Genomic DNA, 25,533 nt, shown 5'->3' on the forward strand with positions numbered 1-25,533 from the left:
TCCTAGTAAACCTCACACCCCAGCTCCCTAACCTCTCTCCTTACAGTAGATGAGAAATCGTCAAATCCTATAAACTCAGCGCGTGGGCGGGGGCGTGGGAGGGGGTGGTGGCGGTGTGGAGGGGGGGGGGAAGGTACCGGTGGTTTGCCGGCCCCATGTCTGGAAATCAGAATGCTCTATGTTAACAGCGCTCCGGCCCTTCACACTGATCCTTTGTTTCCAAGCCCCCAAAGTCTTTGCTTATGCAAATCAAACCACAGGGGCACTTGAACATGGAAATCACATAATCTCCCTCACGTGGGATGAATTGACAGGGTTTGAAACTCCTTGACTGCTGGGAGGTGATGAAGGGTACTTATTTAACCGGCATCGTTGCACTGGGCACATCTCCCACACCGGGCTTTCCTCGGTGGTGCCGCCCTGCCAGCGGAGAGCCGCCGATTATGAACATCGCTGTCAAAGGAATCAGAGGGCCTCGAACCTCAGAAATTCTAACCCCCTTTGAGGAGGAAAGTAAGTCATTTCTCAGAAACTGTTCTGAGCTCTGTGTCTCCCTTGAGGGCGGGTTTTTCTTTGATTACGTTGAATGAACATTGAGTCTTCCTGGAAAAGGCTGTTTGCGGCCTGTTTCACAGGTAAAAAAGCCAAGGAGAGTTAAAGGGACATTTCAGGCCCCGCAGCCCGGAGGGAGTCCCAGGCGGAGGCTGTGGCAGGGGCAGGCCCGCTTTCCCAGCTGCAGGCTGCAGCCCTGATCCTTCCTCACGCCAGCTTCCTTCGTATGACGGGGATAATGCTGGGGATGGAGGGAGCAGTGACCAGACAGCTCAGTAATGACAGCTGAGCTGCTTGGGCAAGATGTGCTTGTTCCAGAAACGAAGTGCGATTCCATTAAAACGTGTGACCTCTAGAGACAGCCTACCTTGTTTTGGAGTGTGTGTTACTGGATTTATTTGTTGGGAATAAATTGATGAGAACAATATTTTGGCCCTCCAACGTGAGTTTGAGCAACTTCAGCTTTTAATCGGCTGGTTGCTCTTCCTCTGTGTATTTGAAGGATTTGACGATTGTGACGTGCTCATTTCAGCCACTACCTGTGTGGCGGTCCCCACCTGGCAATGTTCCAAGACTTCTTTTGATCTGAGTAGTTGGAACTCAATATACATTTTCCCATAGAAACAATGGCTGTAAGCCTTCTTGGATGGTGGACAAAAATTCATTGGACCAGAATGCAGCGGAAATACTGTGCATTTTGCATTTCAAAGCTAGCAAGAGAAATTAGAAGTATTAGAAATTCCCTTTTGTAAAAAAATATTACAAAATGTATTTAAACCTATCTAAGCACTGCAGAATTTAAAACTACAAGGCCCTTGGCCTAAGCTGCCTGCCTTAGTCTGATCCTTTTGGAGGAGTGGAAACAAGAGCCCCCTTGGAGCATTTCCTTAACATACCACCAGAGTTTAGGAGGGAGGAGGAATGAAAAGGGGATGCTGACCTAAATGAGAGGGGAGAAAATGTGACTTAATCACCCTAAGTCAGACTCTCTCCATCCCTTGCTGCTCCTCAAATTATCGGATGAGAGGGTGTGGTCAATGCTGTGAGGCACCATCCACGCCCCCTTCCAGTGAAAGACACCAGTCCCCCAGATTCTGGGGGTGTTGATGCTGAAGACTCACAGCTGAGCACCTCCCCAGGAATCGCTCTCTATCTGCTGGTGCTGCCTTACCCAAGGCCAGGATCACTTCCTAGAGCAGGCCTCACCTAAGAACCTGTCAACTGAGGAATATAAAGTCCCGGCCCCCTTGCTGTAATTGGGACAACTCTGAAGGCCCATGCTAGCTTCAGTGCTCTCTGTAGGGCTGGGGCCCAGTGTGACTACCTCCCAATTCATCTCCTTCTTCTTACCGCGAACCCCTTTCCTTCACTTCTGTTCTTCACTTCCATGTGTACGTCGGTCCTAACTGCATCCCCCAATAAAACTGTGTGCAAGTCTCTGTCTCAGGGTCTGTTGCCAGCAAACCTGACCTAAGACAGACAAGCAGACAAAGACAAGTGAAAATAAAGAAGTGACCGGTAGATACGCTGTCCATTACTGGTGGTAGAGGGGCTGGTAGCTGCCCCAGAGGAAAGAAAAGCACCTGTAAGGATTCTAGCAGAGTGAACCCCTCACTGAGGTGAGAACAGTTATTCAGGCAGAGTAGGCGCTTAATATTATTTCTATGTGAAATAGATCCAATGACTTGGCCAAAGACATCTTTACACAGTGGTGAAGAATTCAGGTGAGCTGCACTCGCTGATCTTCCTCTAGAGTTTCAGGAGGTTGAGTGACATCTCTGTTTCTGAAGCAATTCGGATGTCTCATTGCTTTCTCAGGAAGACTCTTTTGTTGAGTCCTAAAGCCTGATATTTCTGAATAGGATGCTCAAAGATTATTGATCACAGAAACACCTTTCCTCCAAATGACTTCTTGCTGCCAGCTCAATCATCAGTGGTACCGTATTGGGGTGGGGGTTTGCTCACGTTATCAACCTGAGTTTATATGGCTTATAGTGTTCCTCATCCCATGGCTCCAATTCTTAGTTTTATCACATTGAGATTTTTCATGTGCATCAGATACACATTAAAAAATGGGCAGTATGAAAAAGTATTTTCAAGATTTCTGAGAGCTAGCCCTCTTCTCCAAATGCTGAGACTAAGGTATGTTCAGCAGTCAGTGGACTCCCAGCAGCCATGAGTTCACAGTGCTGTGGGAGGACGTTGGAGAAGGGCAAGGACCCCAAGGTCAGAGTGTAACTATCTCCCATGCTAAGGAGCTGGCTGTCAGGGTCCATCAACTCTTGTTTTCAAAAAGTCTGTTTTCCTGAAGACGAAACGTGGTGCAATGCTATTTGGGGAGTTCACAAAACAATTTGAAGGCCAAAAAAAAGGGAGAATTTGACCTGACATGCTCAGCAGACCCCAAACAAAATATTATTTCATGCTCTGATGTTTAGCTATTGTTTTCCGGAAGGATAAGAAATGTAAAATGGTAGTGGTAATACTCATCCACGGATTGGCAGCTTGCAGGAGGAGCAAGAATACAGAATTGTTCTGGAGGCCAGAGTGGATGGTTTAAACCTGACCTTCACAAATCCAGCACTGTGTTGGCTGATCTGGTGATGCAAAGGCTGAATTTTAGGAGGCAACCTGACTGCAAGCCTGAATTTTAAGCAGTTATTATGTGGGTTTCTTTAGAGAAAGGCTTTTTTACCATGTCAATAAGAGGTCATTAAAAAACCCTTTGATTTGGAACCGTGGGTACATTGCGATAGTAAGATGAGGATCATAATATCCTCAGAAAAGGACTAAACTCATCATTTATTAAACAAATGTCACTGATGGCTCACCATGTGGTGCTGAGTAAATGTTTGAAAAACTGCAAAAGTGAAAATTTCCTTCCAGATTGCAAATTATTTTTCATAGAACAAATGATTCCAGTTATTGTTAATTTTCATGATATTAGGAATATTATAGCATTTTTATGGATCTGTGGGTAAAATCCAAACTTCTTATGAAGGTTTATAAAAGACCTGTGTGACTGTGTCCTGCTAATCCTTTTACAACTGTGCCCCTCTCACTCAGTGTGGACCGTGACTGTGCCTTGCTCTCTGTATCTGCTCCTCTCTTTGCCTGGGAAACATTTCCACACGACACCTTCCTGCAGCCCCTCTACCAGCTCTCCCTTTGACTTGCTAACTATAACTCATTCCTTGGATCTGATATTAAATTTCATTTTCTCTTGGGAGGACTTCTATAAACCCTTAAGATTGGGTTAGGTGCTCCTATGATGCTCTGTGATTTTCCTATTGAATCAGTATGCTAGAACTGACATCACAAAATACTACAAACTAGGTGGTTAAAGAACAGAAATTTTCTGGAGGCTGGAAGTCCCAGACCAAGGTCCAGCAGGATTGGTTTCTGGTGGGAGCTCTCTCCCTGGCTTGTAGACAGCCACCTTCGTGCTGTGTCCTCACATGGTGAGGAGAGAGCAAGATTGTGAGCTCTCTCCACTCATGTCTCTTCCTACAAGGACACTAATCCCATCAGATGAAAGCTCCAACCATGTGACCTCATTTTACCTTAATTACCTTCATAAAGTCTCTGTCTCTAAATATAATCACCTTAGGGGTTGGGGCTTTACATATGCATTTCAGGGAGACACAAACATTCCGTCCATAACACCCATTATATTTCTTATCCAGAGCACTACCCACATTGCAGTTTGTGAAAATGTCCTTCAGGGAAAAATGTAAATGTCCAGGTACACAGACTACAATGTGAGTGGTGCCCTCCCAATACTGCACTCATCATACTGTATTGCAATTGATTGTTTACTTGTCTTTATCCTTCACTAGAACTAAAGTTTCATGAGGGCAGGATCATGCTTATCTTGATTATTACTGTCTTCTCAATACTGACCACAGTGCTTCACAAATATAGAAACTAAATGAACTCATTGAGTAAATGACCTTGACAACAAAACACAACCAGATCAAATCTGTTTGTGGTTTTGTTCTAGTCATTTGAGGACAGCTTATTTACTTGGATCATGGGTTCTGGTGCAAAGCCTTTAGCTATGTCCTCTTGTCCTATTGCTTTTCTCAAATGGATGTCTTTATCAGTTGTGCTTTCTCTAGAATGTACTTTAATTATCTTCCTTTAGACATATTATTTCTTCTCTAATGTTGTCTTCCTGCACCAGCCAGCTTTTTCCTTCTGTGCTTCACAGGTTCTGAGTATCTTGACTTTTTTTTATAAAGTATTTTTAAATTAAGGTGTATGTACACTGTTTTTAAAAAATATTTATTTATTTATTTTTAAGATTTAATTTAATTTTTATTTTTGGCTGCGTTGGGTTTTTGTTGCTGCGGGCTTTCTCTAGTTGCGGCGAGCGGGAGCTGCTCTTGGTTGCGGTGCACAGACTTCTCATTGCTGTGGCTTCGCTTGTTGCGGAGCATGGGCTCTAGGCTCGTGGGCTTCAGTAGTTGTGGCACACGGTCTCTAGAGCACAGGCTCAGTAGTGGTGGCGCACAGGCTTAGTTGCTCCATGGCATGTGGGATCTTCCCGGACCAGGGATCGAACCCCTGTCCCCTGCATTGGCAGGCAGATTCTTATCCACTGTGCCACCAAGGATGTCCCATGAATCTTGACTTTTAATCTTGGCCTCTCCACATATTTCTGTGAAGGTTTTTACAGACAGAAAGAGACCCACAGAGGTTGAGACTTTCCCAAGGCCTTTTGGTAATACAGAGGCAGTGCTAAAACTAGAACCTGGAAGAGTTCTAACATTGCAGGACAGAAGCATTCTCAGGAGATTTCCAGGCCTGTTTGGTCAAGGGGTGCTTGGAGTTTGGTAGGGGAATGGGGAATAGAGAGGGCAGTGTAGTGCCCTCTCTACACTGGGTGTGAAAGAACACCCAGCAAACCAGGAGATATTTCAATAGTTATAACATACAAAGCACAGAGCTAGGCATAGTGGAGCTATAAAAAAAGCATAAACCAAGATTCTTGGAGATTATAACCATTTGGAAGATATATCAATACATTCATAAAAAGTTTATATTCAGTACAAGGCAGAATGCGGGAAAGACTGAATGATCATCTAGAGAGTGAGAATATTAGGAGTTAAAAGGAGAAAGATCATCCTGGGCAGGGGTAGTCCAGAAAAGAGTCATGTATAAGGTGGGGCTAGAACTTTTCCTAAAAGGATGGCTTTAGATAGATTGACTTCTAAATGTCTTTCAAATTCATCCTTTCCATTCAAGGCCACAGAGTTGAGTCACTTGGTTATTATTTCTTAAATTTTCTTTCTTTAAATCATACAACTAAGAGGTGTCATTTAAAAAAATTCAGGCAGAATATAATAGTAAAATGTGAAATGACACATAAGCACATAAATAAAGAAGGTTTTAAAAATTAAACAAGATTATATTATACAAATTTTTTTGCAACTTGGTTTTACTGTGAAAAATATTCCTTGCAGATTTTTTTTTTATGACAGGATATACAACTCATTCTTTTGTCTTCCCTTTTTGCTTGGACTTTGGTGAAAGACTATTCTATTGACTTCTGGCCTCTTCTAGTATATTCTTTTCCCAGTTCCTACCAGTAATATTTTAATAAAATGTATATACAATTATGCTACTTCTTTGCTTAGAGTCTTTCGTTGGCACTTGTATTAGTTAAAATCTTTTGGTGGAAAGAAACAGAAAGCAAAACTCAAACTGGTTTAAGTAATAAATAGAATTTTATTGGTTCACATCACCGAAGATCCCAAAGTAGGTGGACTTCAGTCAAGACTGGACCCAGGGATTCAATATAGTCATCAGGAGCCTGGTTTCTTCTTCTCACTCCAGTATACCTGCCAGGGTGTCCGCTTTATTCTAAGGCTGTCTTCCCTTTTAGCCACAGTGCATCCTGTATAGTGGTCTCAGCATTATCAATAACATTTTTGGGTTTCATTCTGTTTGGACAATCCCTGGAACTATCTCCAAATGGACATTGGAGGCTGATGGGAAATGGAGAAGGTATGCTAAGGCAGCAGTCATATATTTGCACTAAAGCTCTTTGTTGTTTGAGAGTAAAGTACAAATTACAGTTGACCCTTGAACAGCATGGTTTGAACTGTGTGGGTCCACTTATATGCAGCTTTTTTTTTTCAGTTGTAAATATTAGAGTACTACACGATCTGCAGTTCGTGGAATTTGAGGATGTGAAACATGATATGGAGGGCTGACTATAGTTATATGCATATTTTTGACTGTGTGGGAGGTTGGCGCCCCTAATCCCCACATTATGGGAGAGTTAACTTCATCTGGCATGGTTTACAAGGCCTTTCACCACATGGTCTCTTTTTATCTTTTCAACTTCATTTTTTGGTCATATGTGTACTCCACCTACTATGGCAATGGTGGTCTTGCAATTCCATATTCATTTCATATATTCTTATGCACTTTTTCTCTTTTCTGGAATGGCCTAGATTTAATGTCACCTCTATGAAGCTATTATTAACCTTTGTCTGTTACCAGCAGGATTGCTGTGGATGGCTTCTCAGGTGGTACATTACACAACGCTAGGAGTTTCATCGCTCACAGACACTGTGACATGAATGTTGCCCCCTGGATTGTGCAGTGTAAAACCTTCACACTGTCCATGGTGGCCTTTGCAGGCTTTCCATAATATCACACTACATTCTAATGGTTTATTTAAATGTCTACCAACCTTCAAGTCTGTGAGTTCCATGAAGGCTAGCACTGTATCTTAAGAGTATGGTTATATTACTTGCTTCCTCTAGATCTGTATCTTTCTTGTCTGTCAAATGCTAAAAACACTAAGATACTGAATATTTTATTCACTAGTGAATTAGTCAATAAATAAATAGCTATCATTTTTGAGTGTAAGTTAAAAAAAAATTATTTAACCATCAAACCATTTTTAAGAGTTAGGTATTATTTCCCTTATTTTGCAGCTGAGGAAACCGAAGTTCAGAGAAGTTGGGTCATTCGTCTAGGGCCACACAACTAGTAAGTGAAAGAGCTGAATACTTCTCTCTTCCTCTCTCTCTCAAGTTGGAGTTTTTCAGTTCTGATAAATGGTAGACATAAAGTTTCAGCATTGAGAATGATGTCTTGTTCCGTTGCTTTAACTGCATAATGGAAAGATGAACCACTCAATCTACCTCACAGAGTTCCCAGGATTGAGTGAGATTATGTCTGTGACTATGCTCTCAAGCACAGAGGTACATAATACTATGTAAATATAAGATATCATAAGGTTACCTTGGTATTAATAGCTTCAACTTCATAATTACCTTAGGATGCACACTTTAAGGAGGTGCATATTTTAATATTTTTATGGATGTGAAAATGGAATCTTGAAATACATTTGCAGAGCAGTGCTGTAGTCCCGAAGGGAAGCAAGGCAGCCTAATTTTATGGCCCATGTACAGGGCCAAGACCAAGAAGCCTCGCAAGGCATCTTCCTTTTGCTCTTAGTTCTCATTAGCTGTATTCAAATTCCAGCGGTGATAATACACAATTCTTCAGCTGCATATAGATTCTGCCTCTACAAAAGGAAAAAAAAAATCTATAAATGTAAGCATCTCTCCCTTGTCAGCTAATGTACCACAGTAGTAACTATAAAACGGTTTTCTTTAGTTGCTTTTGTGTGATTTATTCCTACTGGCATGGATCGGGATATGAGCAGCATTTTGTTTCAATAGAGCCTTTCTGTAGCTTTTAACCAGTTACAAAGGGTGTCTCTCTATACCTGGACACAATCCTGCAATAGAAGTGAAACAGGCTTTTAAGTCTTGAAAGAAAGGAAAATAGAAGGCCAGTGGCAAATTGTCATTTCATCATCTTGTGGGGCAAATATTATATATCTGGGAAAAAGACTTTTTAAAAGTATGTAATTTAGGAGTGTGTAAAGGTGTTTTGTTAGGTCAATTGTGTACCAGAAATTTAAAAGGAAGGTCCTATAGATCTTTAAATGCCCCCCAGATAAGGGGAGCTTAATCTATTGTAAATTATACTTCCCACTCCCTATCTAGGAGAAAGGTTTTCTGTCTTGCTTTCAGTATTTAAAATCTGAAATAATATAGACCCAACTACCCAGGGGTCTGCCTCTTGGCCTGATGCTTTGTCACCATAATTGAGATGGGCAGGCTGGAAGCAGCGGCATGTCCCCCAGCATAATTCACGGGAGCGAGAGAGTGTTGTCTGCGTTTTTTCCAGAGGCTGGCTGGAACTATACTCCCCTTGAGTTTCCGCCAAAGCACATCACTAAGTAAGAGGGAGGTAAAATAAGGATAAGATCTAACTGCTTCTTTCCAGGGAGGCTTGGAGACAGTCTCACTTCCTTTTTTAAAAGTTGGAGGCAATTTTATTTGTTTGGGAAAATGTTATGGGAAATGAATAAGTATCAACTGACATGCTTCAGTAAGCTGAAAATAGATCCCAGTACACGATTTCTTATTTATCAGCCATATGTATTTATTCCAGGTTTCCTTTTCACAGCCTCCCAGACTGGGAGAATCAGAGATAGTAATAGCTAGCAGGCACAGATCATTTTTAGTTTGTTTGTTTTGGAGGTTACCTCCCAAATTTTTATTTTGAAAAATTTCAAACCTACAGAGTAGTTGAAAGAGTAATATAAACATTTTGCACTTTTGCTTTCCCTCTCTCTGTCTTTCTTTTTGCCTAAAGTTTGAAAGTAAGGTTCATGTAGAATCATGACAGTTCATCTATAAATACTTCAGCATATATTTTCTAAGAACAAAAACATCTTATTATGATCATATCCAAGGAACTTAACATTGATATGATGATATATTGTAACCTACAGTCCATATGCAAATTCCCCCCAGTTGTCCCAATAATGTCCTTTATGGCTGTTTTTTGTGGTTGAATTCAAGATCCAAGAAAGGATCACACACTATATTTCATTATCTTGTCTCTTTTGTCCCCGTTCATCTAGTACAGTCCCCCTTGCCTATTTTTTCAGTTTTAACATTAATATTTTTGAAGATTCCAAGATGGACACCCTATAGAAAGTCCCACAATCTGTATTTGCCTGATAAGGTCCTACCAAGTGTATTGTCAGGACTACAGTGTTCAAAACCTTCTGCTTCTCTGTGTGGTTATATCATCAAGTTGATATATGGTTAAGTTCATTTGTTTTTGTATTCAATTTTAGAGCTTGCTTTTTGTAAATCCTTTTTCATTTAAATTTAATTTTTGAATATGTAAAACATATGGTTCAAAAGGCAAAACTGCATTTAAAAAAATCTACTCAGAGAAACCTTATTTCTATTTCTATCTTTCTCCCAATTTCCATCTACCACTTATGGGTAGTTGTTTTCATTAGTTTCTGGTTTATTCTTCCTATATTTCATTTTGCAAAAGTGAGCAAATAAGTTACATATGAATATGTGTATCAATATTTGCATAGGTATACATGCATATGTATGTGTTTCTACATATGTGTGTATAGATACATACATATTTCTGATTTTCTGTCTTAATGTGAAGGTTTTACATATATATCATAATATTCTTTTGCATTTGCTTTTTTCACTTAGTACATCATAGAAATCCCTTGATATCAGTTCATACAAGTACTTCTCACTCTTTTCACAACTGCGTAGTGCTCTATTGTGTCAATCAGCCTTCTGCGGTGGCAAATTTAGATTTTTTTCAATACTTTGCTATCACAAACAAAGCCTTGACAAGTAACCTTGTGCCTATGCTGTACTCTACTTGTGGAGGTGTACTTTTAGGTGCAATGCTGGACCAAAATGTAAAATACACATGTGGTTTTGTTACATATTGCAAATTCCTCTCCATAGGGTTGTATCATTCTGCACCTCCACTATGTGTGAGCGTGTGTGGCACAGATATAAACACTTCGCATTATCTCACTGAATCCTCACAACAACCTTTTCAGGAAGACTGTTTTATTACCCCCATTTTATACCTAGGAGGATAAGGCTCAGAGATCTTGACAAGTATCTCCAGGTTCACATCGCTAGTAAATGGTATAGCTAGGATTTGAACCCAGACTCATGCAACTAACCACCTCACATGTGTTGCTTGCATTAAGCTGCATGAATCATAGTTTGGCATCCTGATAAAATTAATGAGAAATCATTTATTTCCAGAAATAAAGTTCCTGAAAATATCAAGAAATACTAGAGAGTCAAAATGTACCATCTCAAGGAATGTTGGAGGAGTAAGAAAACAGTCTTCATGTTCAGCCTGTTTCTTAAGGAGGTGAATATTCAACCAAAGTTCCTAGGTCCAAGCCAAAGTTTCTGATCTAGTGAGTGTAGCTTAAATATAAGAACTTTTAGGAAGGTCCCTTTGTGAAAACAAGGCATGAGGGTACAGGGAGCCACATCTAGTTCTGAGACAGAAGGTGCTGGTAGGAGGAAGACAGGCATCAGGGCCAAACATAAACATGTCACGATTGAGGCATGTCATGTTGAGGCAGGCCCCAGTCCAAGCAGAGAGTGGGAAAACAAATCAGAAACCTGGAGAGAATCTAAGGACCACACTTAGATGGTCAGAATGGAGGAGAAGGCCCAGGGAAGAATGAGGCTATTCAGAGACTCAGCCTATGGCAGACAACAAGGAAATACCTGATGTCAGATACAGATAAGTGCTATGATCCAAAGAAATGGAGTAGAGAGCAGTTAGAATTTTAGAGCAGACCTCTCGAGGATGTGACATTTGAGGTAAGACTTGAATAAAAAGGAACTGGTCATCCAAAGACTTGGAGGAACAACCTTGGTGGTAGAGGGAACAGCAAATGCAAGGGTTCTGAGGGGAAAATGAGCCTTGCAAGTCATGTAATGTGAAGACTGGTATGGCTGGGATATATTAAATAAGGGAGTAATAATTGATGAGTAATTGACAGATCAGGCAGGGCCTTGTCGGTCAGGGTAAAAGAGTTTGGATTTTATTCTAAGTGCATCTTGGTATTCTTGGGGTAGGCACATTCCAAAGGACTTTTGGAATGAGTGGCATTTTACTAATCTGAGAATGTATTTAAATTCAGTTATATGAGATATGATGCATTCTAAGGAAATATAAATAGAAGAAATTGTTATTGATGGTCATATGTTTATTTATTTTTAAGTGAGAGTTATTTTTCTTAAAGCAGCCTATAAAATGAGGCTGAACCTGAAGTTTGGCCAGCAGTGTGGGTTAAAGGACATTTACAAAAATAAATACATTGTTACTTACATTTACCACCTCCAGATGACTCATCAAGAGAAGCATGTTCTTTACATTCAAGTGTGAATAAACTATTTGTTTCAGTAGTATATGTATAGTAAACATATTTTATTTCATGGAAATAAGCAAAAATTTTAAAATATCTTGTAATGTGCCACATGTGAAGCTCAGAATGTGGGCCACGGATGGATTTAGATAGGCAATACCACCCACCCCCACCCTGTTCATCAAATCTTCATTTTTTGGTGAAATCAGGTAACAGAAACTTTCTTTTGATTATATCCCTCATTTTGCCCTCAGTATTTTTATAGATTCCTTAAATCAGAGAGATTTGTAACATTAAGTAAGAAATCAAGCTAAGTTAAAAATATAAATCCTCGAGAAATAAAGAGTGAAAAAGCTTGAAATATGCCATATCCTAATCACAAAACAGCTAAAACGGAGTAAATGGCAAGAGCATAGCTGAGAGGAAACATTTAAGTGAAATGAATGACAGTAAATATATTTAAAGTCATGACAGACACATCAAAAATAAATATAATTTAGTACCAAGTCAACTTATAAGAAAAAAACCCCAAACATAATATTTAACATTAAAGCCAAATCATAATTAGCCAAGTAAAAATTCAGTAGGAGCACTAAAAATATGGAAATGTGTTTTACATGTCCTAATTTTCTTTCTTCCTTAGGCTGATCTATAAGATATGCCAATGATCCAGGTATCTTTAAATATCTAGGTGTTTGATATCATGTAGATCAGAAATGCAGACATTTGATTGAATTTTCTATTTTTAGCTGGCTATTTAGAATCATATAGAAAAAACCTGAACAATCTCTTTAAAACTTATAAATTAGGCATAGATAATTTTCCTTGTAGGTAACATATTATCTTATGGAAAAACCAGAACGAACTTTTTGGCAAACCTTATATAATGTAATAAAACCAAAAGAGTGACCATCCAAAAAACTAAAGATTGTAGTTGTTTGTTTATTTAAGGTAGCCATCATAGATTTATTTAATAAGCATTTTTTAAAAAGTCTTTTTGTAGAAATTTATCTGGTGGATATGTGTGGTTGATGGAAACACCCATTGAGACAGGTAAAGTATTCAAATTCTTTTAATGCAGGTAAAGGACTCAATTTACTGTACATAAATGGCCTTCTACAAAGAGGCATAGCAACCTCTGTTGTCAAGGAATGAAGATTTCCTGGCCCTCAAATAGTCTTGAAGATGTTCCGTGGCCCCTGACAGCATGTAACTGAGGTGAGGAGCATTTCAAGCTCTTCCAAAAGACTTGCTCCATTTCTGGAGGGATTCCCTCTTAGGCTTTACCACATTCTAAGGAGATTATGGCTTCTCGTCTGCCCTTTCCCCAGTATACCACATTCCAGAGTGTTTGAGAGTGGCTGAACCCCAGGCCCACTTCCCACGCATCCCATTTCCCCAGTGGGAATACCTGCAGACTGTTACAGTCTAATTGGTTGAAGCCATCTTAATGATACCCAGGGTCTAACTTAGGAGTTTTTTCTTGATCTGGTAGGCAATAGGGAGTCATTGTACCTGCTTGAGGAAGGGAGTGCTAAGATGAAAATCATGTTTGAGGAAAATACTGATGGCTTCTTTGGAGTGACCTGCAGGTAGCAGAAATGGAAGAGAGGCAGAATATGTGATAAAAACATGATACATATGGGTCTGTCTATCCTTCTCTACTACCTTTGGTTTCAACAATTTTCTCAGCTATGTTACTAGCCTGAGTCAAAAACCTTTTACAGGTGATCTCGGTGGGAGGTAGGAAGTGAAGGGAAATGGTTGGTGGCACTCAGGTAAAACACATGTGTCTGTCTCTAAGGGGTCAGTGGACGTGAATGGAAAGATCAGATGTAGTGACAAGTGTTACTTTGACAGAGAGCCGTGGTTAGCCTGAACAGTCATGGGGATCAAAGTTATTTGAGAAATGCCTACATTGAGTAGGTTGGTGCAGAACTGACTAAGCTTATGGCTCAAGATTATTCCCAGAAGGGATCCTGGGATAGAGTCTAAAGAGGACTTTAAGAAGGATGTACAACCCATGTGTATCACACAGAGTCCACGCAGGAGGTAAAATACACACCCATTATTTTAATAGAAAGAATTTAAAATAAAGAACTTTTCGATACCTATTGTTAACAGGTACTGCAGAAATAAAAAGGTCAAAAGGGAACACCGAGCACAACCCCAGGACCACAGGAAGAGGGAAGAGATTGGGATTATTAACACTGAGTGGCTGGGGGAGGGGCTCTGCAGAGCTGCTGTCCTTGAGTCGTGTGTTGAGGCTGGTTCTCTGAGTGTTGTAGACTGAGATCAACGACTACATTGGAACCAACCATCAGGGTGAAGAAGGGCTGTCAGAGTGACACAGAAGAGGAAAGTAAAGCAACAACAGAAAACCAAAATGGAAGCAGGATGCAAACAGGAAGGAGCAACTTCCCTCTAGCGTCCCCTTGTGGCAGAGCCTAACAGGGAGCTGCTGGCAAAGGAAGAGGAAGGTTTTTAGCGTCTCAGCCCTTGTGTTGCCAAACAGAGTACAGAAAATAGGGTCTGATGCTGAGAGACAACAGTTTAATAATTAGGAAACTGGGACATAGATACTGATTGGTGGAATGGGTGTCACGAGGAGAGTGGAGTGATCAGTAGAAACTGGCCATGGACATTTCTTTGACAGAACGTGATTGAGACAAATGATGAGCTCAGGGCCTCTTCCAGAAGGAAGACCTATTTATCTTGAGACTATGAACAGCTAATGGTGAGTAATAAAAATACTATCAATAGCATCACTTGATGAGTACTTTTTAATGTGCAAAGTTGTGAATATAATCTCATTTACTCTTCACAACCATACAGTGAGGGTAGGTATGATTGTCCTCATTTTGCAGATGAAAAAAGAAGAATCAGGAAGAACATTCAATATGATTGGCAGATTTGTGATTCAAACCAGAGTCTGTCTGATTCTAAAGCCTAGGTAGTAAACTATTACTTGAATTTCAGTGATTTTCAGCTCCATCAACTCTCTTAAAAACAGCCATCAGTGATTGCTTTAGTAAATTTCAACTATTCTGGGAGAGTATGTCAAAAGAATGTGGGCAAAGTTGAATTTTGTGTTGAAAATGGGAGAGCTCATTCAAAAAACCTCCACTATTTTATGTGGTGACTTTGTGAATGCTCCACAGATACTGTTTAAAAAAAAAATGAACCAATGTTCTCTTTTTCTTATGTGTGTTTTTGTTTGGATCATTTTGTCCCTTGGTGGTTTGTTTGGGCATGGTGTAAGCTTTCCTAAAGAGTTTAATGATCTTTGGTTGATTATTCACACTTTGGTGTGAGGTACTGAAAACCTGATGAAACCTGCATTTTGCTGATAGAGCTTGTTGACTGGGATCTTCTGCTGGTTAACTGATTTTTGGGGGGCAGGGTAAGGATCTTTAAATATTGGTATCTATAGGTATTTTCTCTGGCTACCAAATTAGAAAAAATTTCAAACTTAGAGAAAAATTTTAAGACTAGTGAATATACCACCCCCCCCCCTTTTTCTTTTTCTGTATCATTTGAGAGTAAGTGGCCTACATGGTAATTTTGTGTGTATTTCCTGTATACAAGGACTTTTCCCTATATAACCAAATTGTACACCAAAATCAGGAAATTAAGATTGCTGTTGTTTAACCTTCAGATCTCATTTAAAATTTCACATAATGTCCATTATGGGAAGAATCCAGGCCAGTCTCATATGTTGCCTTTTGCTGTCATATCTCTTAGTCTCCTTCAGTCTAGAAAAGTTCCTCAGTTCTACCTTAACATTTATGACCTTAACATTTTTGAATGTCAGATATTTTGTGGAATGTCCTTCTATTTTGCCTTTTACTAATGGTTCCTCCTGATTATTTTCATGTTATGTGTCTTCAGCAGGAATATCACAGCAGTAAACTTCTTACTGCATTCTATCACGTGGTGGTGCACAATTTTGATTTGTTCCGTTATTAGTTATATTAAGTTTGAACATTTGAGTTAGATGGTGTCTGCCAGGATTCTCCATAGTAATGTCACTCCTTTTCCCTTTGTAATTAAGATGTGTTTTGTGTGGGAGGTGCTTCAAGATTTTGTAAATATCCTGTTTTTCATCAAATTTAATTCATTAGTTAAGATCAGTAGGAACTCACAGATTTCTATTTTGTTGAATGGTTATAATTTGTTGCTACATAGTTTTCTATTGATGCTTAAATTGTCCCAGATTTGACAAGTAGGAGCCCCTTCAATATGACCTCTGTATCCTTTTGACACAGCCCCATTATTCCTGGAGCACTTCTTTTTGTCCTTGGCACAAGATCATCTAGAAGCCAGGAATCAGCCCTCGTTCCTTTTAGCAACAAATAGTGTTTAGAAACCCTGATCTTTATGCTATGTATGCTCTACTCAGGTTCCAACATGCCACTCCAAGCCCCCTCCCCAACCCCTCAACTCTTCTCTTCCTACTTAGTTCTAATATCCCCTGTGTTGCTGCTGCTTTGCCTTCCCTCCTTCCCCAGAAATGCAAAACTATGTATCTGGTTTGGCCCCAGCTACTGATTTGAGGTCAATTTTTCAAGAAGAGAAGAGAAAAGGGAGAACTAAGGCCCGTATTCTAAAGGAACCTCTCAGAAGAATGGAGAAATTTCTGGAAGTTGGAGTGGAAAGGCAGAACCACGCTGCTGAGTTCCACTATGATTTCAACTCTAAGAATACACACATACATATAAGTAATATAAATACATATAAGTAATGTATAGCCTTCAAGCCAAGTCAGTTACTTTACTAGGTCCTCAACCAAAAAGAAACAATTTATTTCCACATTTTATTGAAAGAAAATATACAGTTTTGTTGAGAGCTCTTCTTGGGTTCCCAGGAGCTGACTTAGAGACAAAGATTCAAGTGTAAGTGATGTGTATGGGCGGTCATCCCAGGAAATACTGGGAGAATAGAGAAGTGAATGAAGGAGATGAAGACAATTAAAGGTGTCCTCTGAACAGTTATCTCTGAGGGTATCTGGAGCTCAGACCCTCAAGGGAACTCTGGAGGACAGTGTGAACATATTTCATTTGTCCCAACTGATGGCCAAGGAATAAGTGACATTTACCTATCAATTGCTTGTTTGTCATTTGTTGAAGATTCTGAGAGGCATTAACTCTCCAGACTTCTGGCTGACCCTAAACGTGGGCTGAGGGTGGGCCCACAGACGTATGAAAAGTCCTTCAGCAGAGAGTTGCAGGTGTTAGCATGCAGTAAGGATATCAACAGGGCATCGACCATGTTTGCTATAGATGCTGTGTCTTTTCAAGGCTCTGTACCCAAAAGAGTACATACTGCCTTAGGGAGATTTTCAAGGGCATGTTAGGTTATGCTATAATTTGTGTTACACCCCAGTGAGACTCCAGTGAACCAGAAAAAACCTAATAATATATAACATACATATATAACATATATAATAATAGCTTACAATATCCCATATTTTGAGTACTTACTATAGTGCTGTAATATTTTATACAGTTAATCTTCAAAGGAACTCTTTAAGACCAGTATTGTTAAGTATTTACATTTAATGTATAAGGAAACTAAGACCTTGAGAGGATTAGCAAATCTCTCAAGGTGGCAATGCTGGTAAGTGGTGCTGTTGGGTTATAAACGGAGGCAGGGAGGCTCCAGAGCTACCTCGTAGCTAATTTCTCTGTTTGCTAAAGCAACGCCATTGGAGCTTGCCCAAAAGCAATAGAAAGAAGACTTCTGGGGAGAAACCACTAATTGATTAATCATCTAGTGAAGAAACATCGATTTAGTGATGAGGAAAGCTTGGATTTAGACCGGAGGTCTATAAATGCAAGTAATCAGCCTTAGATTCTAATTGGAACCCTGGTGTAAAATTTTACCCCGAAGAAACCTATTGAGTTCAAAGCATCAGTCATGGCTATGGAACTCACTTCCAGCTTCCAGAAACTGCTAATGAGAGAATCCCAGCAAATGCAACAGGGATCTAGAGGCTGGAAAAACACCATTTGCTATTCTAAGACCCTGACCTGAGAGTTGATATGAGTGAGCCATACACTTGGGATCTTTCACTTACTTTTCAGTTTAAAACAAAGTTACCATGTTTGTTCTTTTTGATTCAAATTCTGACAGTGTAGAAATTCTTTTTTTTTTTTTTAATTTTTGTAAATTGAAGTATAGTTGTTTTACAATGTTGTGTTAATTTCTGCTGTACAGCAAAGTGATTCAGTTATATATATCCATTATGGTTTATCACAGGATATTCACTGTAATTCCCTGTGCTATACAATAGGACCTTGTTGTTTATCCATTCCATATATAATAGCTTACATCTACTAACCCCAACCTCAACCTCCCACTCCATCCTTCCCCCAACCCCATCCCCCTTGGCAACCACGAGTCTGTTCTCTATGTATGTGAGTCTGTTTCTGTTTCATAGATAGGTTCATTTGTGTCATATTTTAGATTCCACATATAAGATATATCATAGGGTATTTGTCTTTCTCTTCAGAGTAGAAATTCTTAATGCAACTAAAACTCTTCTTTGCAACATAGAGAATTACTTCTTGTCTCCAAAAAATCTAGGAAAAAAGGAAGATGAGTATTGATTGTAAAGTCAATCTAAGTTTAATTCCAAATGGAAGTGATTGAAAACCATGTTAAGATGCTACGAAATAACTTAAATTGCATTTATTTTTTATTTTTATTTTTTAATTTATTTTTGGCTGTGTTGGGTCTTCATTTCTGTGCGAGGGCTTTCTCTAGTTGTGGCAAGCGGGGACCACTCTTCATCGCGGTGCATGGGCCTCTCACTATGGTGGACTCTCTTGTTGCGGAGCACAGGCTCCAGACGCGCAGGCTCAGTAATCGTGGCTCACGGGCCCAGTTACTCCGCGGCATGTGGGATCTTCCCAGACCAGGGCTCGAACGCGTGTCCCCTGCACTGGCAGACAGATTCTCAACCACTGCGCCACCAGGGAAGCCCTTAAATTGCATTTTTAAATGTCTTTAAGAAGCTAAAAAACTGTCCTTGGAACACAGGTGCAGTATGGTTAAATGGTTAATATGTTTTTGGTTGAAACTACGCCACTTTCTATTTTAACTAGGAAGCTTTTGTTTCAGCTTTAGTGTATTTTTAAATACAGTATTGAAAAATGCATTTGTTCAGAGGCATTATTTATATTTGAGCTTATGACCTCTTTAAGTGTGTGCCTAGGAAAATGAGTAGAGCTATGAATCTAATTAACGTGGATCTGAATTGAAGAAATTTAAGGTGTCTATTAATCCAAATCTAGAGGAATCATTCAACAAGAGGAACTAGACAGAAATTACCAGGGATAAAAAGGTAACCGTGCGGAGGACAATACTAGCTGCATTAAAAAACTTTCTACCATCTATACCACTGTTCACAAGACTTTACAGACTATGAAGATACAAGCAATTATCTAAGTTTTCAGGCCCTGGACTGACTGGTGAATAGTCATTTAGCTTTGGTCATTTAGCTAGGACTCAAATGGATCAGGAAGACATGTTTTGATTGTACTCAAGCCCAGTCATGTGTTTTGTACAAAAAAAAAATTAAACTTTTTTTTTTCTTGTTGAAAAATACATTTTGGAAGAGCAGATCTTGGCTTTACTGAAACATATACTCCATACTCCAGTGATCTAAGTGAGTAAACACTTCTCTTCCCTCCATAGATTTGGGTAATTGTCTTTGTTTCTTTCTTAGCCCTTCCTTCCTTAGTACAAGGAAACTTTCAAGTAGTAACCACTAAAATCCCAGTAAAGTAAAGAAATAATAAAAACAAATGAAAATGTTTCCATCTGGAATCTCTTCAGATTTCAGGGTGAATAAATTGGCACATACCTGGTAGAACCCTGGAGCCAAAAACTGAGCTTATTTTGTTTCTGTTTTCATTTCTCCTTTTTCCTCCTTGTTAGTTGAATAAAATCTATGCTGATTTTCTGGAGACTCAAGCCTTCCTGATGGCCATTTGTCACTCCCTCAGCTTCCATTGCTGCTGGCTGTGGATACCAAAAAAGCACCAAGGTAAAGAAAAAAAAAAAATCAGGAAATAATGTTTACTTGAATGTTGTCTTCCAGAATTTCAACTAAATTTGTAAACTGAAGCCAAGTGGCAAAGTAAAGATTTTCTTCCCATGGATCTTCTAATTGCCCCCAAAAGGCAGCCCTTGGGGTCATTGAGGATTTTAAGCATTCAAGGTGTGTTGACTGTAGGCTGATAGTCATAAGGCAGATGGCAGGGAATCTGCTGGAAGGCTGAATTTTCACTGGTGCCAAGTAGAGCTGACTGCACAGTAGTTAAGTGGGGTAGCTGTCAAGGAAAGAGACGCTTTCCCTCCCCTACAGGGACAGTTGAACCACACAGTTCCCCGTTCCCAGTTGCCCTGGGCATTTTTCTCTGTTACAGCATTTCACTCCTGAAATGAATGGCACTTAGCAGGGAAGGTGTCTTTGGTAAGTATTTTACAACAGTGCAGGAGTTAACAGTTTCTTTTTTCATTAAAAGTGAGTTTTGGTGGCTTTGTGACTGCCAGCCTGGAAACTTCTTACTTCCCTTTGATGCAGTGATCTCATAAAGGGTCTCCTTTTCTCAGACATCTGCCAAAGAGAAGGTTATGCTTCTTTCCTCTCATTCTTCTGCCTTTGTTCCCTGCTCCTCTTCCCTCCCAAGAGTCATAAGAGAGATTTTTGCAAAATCCCTGTGAATATGCAGCAGTGTTAGATGTTAGGTAATACCATAAATACCACCATCAAATGATTTATTTAGTAAGGGGTGTGTGTGTGTATGTGTGTGCATATGGGAGAGAGTTTCAAAATAAACTTGGGTGACATAGGAGGTAAAATTATAGCTCATTGAAATAGATAACATAAAGGAGAGGAGAAGAGAAAAATAGTAGTCACTTTACAACATCAGTGGACATACCAATTGTTATTTTTTAAAATGTAGATCTGTTGCTGTTAATATTCCACTTACAGCCAATTAAATATTGATAAGGTAATTCTATTGCAAGGGGGATAATATACTGTTCCAAAGTCAGAATGTGTCCTCCTTAAAGACAGGCATTATATCACACTTATTACGGCTGCCCAGAGCTTACCATGGGGCTTGGCACAAAGAAGGTGCTAGATAAAGATTTGTTAAGTTGAATTGAAAAAAAGTTAGTAGATCACTACATTATGAACTCTGCAAAAGTATTTATGAGAATTAAGGTAGTGATTATATGTAAGTGGAAGCTGATTTATCTGTTATTCTTCTGACCTACACTTCTTTAGCACAATCACTCTTCTGCAGGATGATGCACCTGAGACGTTAGCAGGGCTTAAAGTATCATCTGAAGCATCCAAGAAAAATTTCATTATATTCTGTATAATTTGAGTACTTTTAATCTTAAGGGTATTTTACTGTACTTTAATTATTTGAATATTAGCAATCCATTAATGATCCATAAGATAAATGGCTAGAATCAGTCTCTAATTAACTAGAGCGCCGAATGTGCATCAATTAAAAAACTGTTTTTAGGTGGACAGAACTGGGGTGGAAGGCTGATTTTGCAGTTGCTAGCTTTGTGATCTTGGGCAGGTCCTTGAACCTCTCTAAACACTGGATTCCTCGTCTGTATAAAATGGGAAGAATAACACCTCTTCCCTCCAGGGCTGTTGGGGGGATGGAAGAAGATAATGGCTGTGCTCAGCACAGTGACAGGTACTTGAAAACCGTTCCGTAAGTAGTAGGAGTCGGCGTCGTAGCAACCCTGGTGTCTGTACCATGTTCCACATTGGCTGTGTCCTGCCCTGTGATTATAGTATGGAAGATATACTAGGAGAGAGGAAACTCTGGGTGTGCACCATTGGGCTTCCTATATTTCTGCTTTAGGGCTTAGAACTTTATACTAAGAAGGAAAGTGATAGGTAGGGGATAACTTTTCCAGTGTTTGGCAGCATGTTATTAGTATCAGGAGTGAATTAGTCTAGATGTATATTTTTCCAAATATAATTTGTTATTTTCTAAGGTGGATCTATACACATACCTGTGTTTTTCCTCCAGTCCCACAGGCAATTTGAGATCAGTTCAGTGAAAATGCCATCTGTTCTTTGTAGTCAGAAATGCAAAGAAACTGAGTTTTCAGTCTCACTCTGAGATTTGCATTTGAATAATAGGTGTCTGGTACACTGGTACCCATTTCTTTGAAGTGTGAAGTTAAATGCTTGTGACTTCACTCAGTGTTGGGAAGCAAGACATTAATATCATAATTATCTTTTTCCTTAATCAGATGATATTGAGAAGCAGGTTTAGGAAAACTTACCGAATAAGATGCTGAGAATGAAGGAAAGTTGAGTTGGCTGGGTTGTCTTTCTCTCTCTTGGTGGGGCTTACATTGGAAAGAAGAAGAAGAATCCATATGTTGTTGCTGAGAAGCTCAGGCTACCCTTCTTGGATGCCTAGACCCCTTTCTGTGAGCTGGATAAGGGCTGAAAGTCTGAGGAGCTCTGTCTTCTGACAATAGTTGGCTTTGTAGGGCTAGAACCCTTAGAAAGTTACCGCAGAATTTCTAAAGCATTACAGATTCTCCCCCCATCCCTCCGACCTTCTCCACCTGCAATTTCAGGGGTCCCCAAGACCATCCACAGGTTCAATAATTCACTAGAAAGACTTGGAGAGCTCAGAAAAGCTGTTATACTCATGGTTTGGGTTTTGTTATAGTGAAAAGATGCAGATGAAATCAGAAGAAGGAAGAGTTGCAAAGGGGAGGGTCCAGAAGATAAGGAATGGAGCACCCAGTTGTCCTCTCCCAGTGGAGTTGTGTGGACAGTACCTATTTCTCTCAACACCTGGAGTACTGCCAGCAGGGAAGCTTACATGATCTTTAATGTCCAGAGTTTTATTGGGGCTCAGTCATATAGACATAGTTGACTGTCCATGTGGCTGACTTTAGTCTCCAGCCCATCCAGAGATTGAGCTGATGCCATGTGGACAAAGCTCCCCACCATAAGTCACTTCGTTAGTATAGACTATCTAGCATGGCTCAACCATCCCACTCCAACACCCAACAAAGACACTCTTATCAGTGGACATTCTAAAGGTGTAGAGATTACTTCCCAGGAGCTGAGGGCAAAGGTCAAACCTCAATCTGTACTAAATTAATCCTATACTGTATACTACTCTGCCCTCCTCCCATACAGAAACATAATTTTGATCCTGATACAGAATTCGAGTGAGGTGGCTATATAGAGCAAGTTGAGAAGCAGCATATCCAGTGTAGGTTCAACTTATTTCTGGCCCCTTGATTTTCTGAAGGAACTTGCAATTGTCAGTGACACTTTCTATGTAGGTACAATTCTGCCAGAATTAAGGAAATGGACAAATTCTTGTAATCTTGCTGCCCTTTTGTACTCAGGCGTTACCTTACCATACCATAAAAGATACCCTGATAACCTATGTAATTTTATTTAAGGGCTTACTTATAAATATTATCTTCCTGATCCTTGAATAAAATTTAACACTGGAAAGCAACATCCCCCTGTTTGGGAGAAAGTGAATATTCCTGCTAGCTTCTATTAAAAGAGAATTCTTCTAAGAATGCAGGCTCACTCATCCCAAACACTGTAGAAGGGTCTCTTGGGAGTTATCAAGAAAATAAAATGCTTCCTTTCCTTAGTTCACCTTATTTTTTTATCCATACAGAGTAGGTGTGGGAGAACGAGCCCTGAAGTTTGCATTTTCTCACTACATTTCAAGCAAATCTATTGTTAGGATGTATTCAGCTATTATCAAAACTTCATGTCCCTCCATATCTCACCTCCCTTTTTACACTCAGTTACGAATCATAAATACAAATGCCTATGGAACTAGGTGAGTAATATAAATGTGTGAACTAGAACAAGCAAAACAGGAGGGAAGGGGGCAGGGCACAACCTTTAAAAGAATGACATAACCTGACATAAACTGATTAGGACCAAATAGGTCCAAGATGGTAGACAAGTTGACTTCCACTAGCCCTTGAGACTCAGTATACGCCCATTATAACACATCAGCGAGCTAAATGACACACCCACAGATGCCATTACAGTTCCAAAGCTGACCATAAAGGTCAAAAAGTGGGCGGTGAGCCAATTTCTGGAAATCCCCACCCCTTCCCCCAAATAGCTGGAATATTCCTCCCACTCATTAGCCTATGAAGTTACCCACTCCTATAAAAACTGACAACCCCATACCCTGGTGCCAGAGGAGGGGCAAGATGGCGGAAGAGTAAGACGTGGAGATCACCTTCCTTCCCACAGATACATTAGAAATACATCTACATGTGGAACTGCTCCTACAGAACACCCACTGAACGCTGGCAGAAGACGTCAGACCTCCCAAAAGGCAAGAAACTCCCCACGTACTTGGGTAGGGCAAAAGAAAAAAGAAATAACAGAGACAAAAGAATAGGGATGGGACCTGCACCAGTGGGAGGGAGCTGTGAAGGAGGAAAGGTCTCCACACACTAGGAAGCCCCTTCGTGGGCAGAGACTGCAGGTGGCAGAGGGGGTAAGCTTCGGAGCCACGGAGGAGAGCGCAGCCACAGGGGTGCGGAGGGCAAAGCGGAGAGATTCCCGCACAGAGGATCGGTGCCGAGCAGCACTCACCAGCCCGAGAGGTTTGTCTGCTCACCCGCTGGGGCGGGTGGGGGCTGGGAGCTGAGGCTCGCAGGGAGAGGACTGGGGTTGGCTGTGTGAACACAGCCTGAAGGGGTTAGTGCACCACAGCTAGCCAGGAGGGAGTCCGGGAAAAAGTCTGCAGCTGCCAAAGAGGCAAGAGACTTTTTCTTGCCTCTTTGTTTCGCGGTGCGCAAGGAGAGGGGATTCAGAGCGCCTCCTAAACGAGCTCCAGAGACGGGCGCGAGCCGCGGCTATCAGCGTGGACCCCAGAGACGGGCATGAAACGCTAAGGCTGCTGATGCTGCCGCCAAGAAGCCTGTGTGCGAGCACAGGTCACTATCCACACCGTCCCTCCCGGGAGCCTGTGCAGTCCACCACGGCCAGGGTCCCGTGATCCAGGGAAAACTTCCCCGGGAGAACGCACGGTGCACCTCAGGCTGCTGAAACGTCACGCCGGCCTCTGCCACCACAGGCTCGCCCCGCATCTGTACCTTTCCCTCCCCCCCGCCTGAGTGAGCCAGAGCCCCCAAAGCAGCTGCTCCTTTAACCCGTCCTGTGTGAGTGAAGAATAGACACCCTCAGGCAACCTACGTGCAGAGGCGGGTCCAAATCCAAAGCTGAACCCCAGGAGCTGTACGAACAAACAAGAGAAAGGGAAATTTCTCCCAGCAGCCTCAGAAGCAGCGGATTAAACCTCCACAAACAATTTGATGTACCTGCATCTGTTGAATACCTGAATAGACAATGAATCATCCCAAATTCAGGAGGTGGACTTTGGGAGCAGGATATATTAATTTTTCCCCTTTTTCTTTTTTTGTGAGTGTATATGTGTATGCTTCTGGGTGAGATTTTGTCTGTATAGCTTTGCTTTCACCATTTGTCCTAGTGTTCGGTCCATCTGTTTCTTTTTTTTTTTTTTTTTAACTTAAAAAATTCTTTTTCTTAATAATTTTTTTCTTAATAATTTTTTCCTTATTTTTTATTTGCAAAAAATAAAAATAATTTTTTTGTAATAATTTTTTTCTTATTTTTTATTTTAAAAAAT

At 40.4% G+C, this 25,533-nt stretch overlaps 3 long non-coding RNA genes across 3 annotated transcripts in view; 1 reads left to right on the top strand and 2 right to left on the bottom strand.

Annotated features, from left to right (window-relative positions):
- Positions 1-25,533, bottom strand: part of LOC309647946 — a 908,978-nt gene that overhangs the window by 446,407 nt on the left and 437,038 nt on the right. The window lies entirely within an intron of this gene.
- LOC309647958 overlaps positions 1-25,533 on the bottom strand; it is a 401,872-nt gene that overhangs the window by 285,165 nt on the left and 91,174 nt on the right. The window lies entirely within an intron of this gene.
- Positions 158-18,302, top strand: LOC309647949. Its single transcript, XR_014256407.1, has 2 exons — positions 158-513; positions 12,903-18,302. It is a non-coding gene; the product is annotated as an uncharacterized lncRNA (long non-coding RNA).

This window comes from Balaenoptera physalus, assembly GCF_965194825.1.
Source record: "Balaenoptera physalus genome assembly, chromosome: 18".
NCBI classification, from domain to species: Eukaryota; Metazoa; Chordata; class Mammalia; order Artiodactyla; family Balaenopteridae; genus Balaenoptera; species Balaenoptera physalus.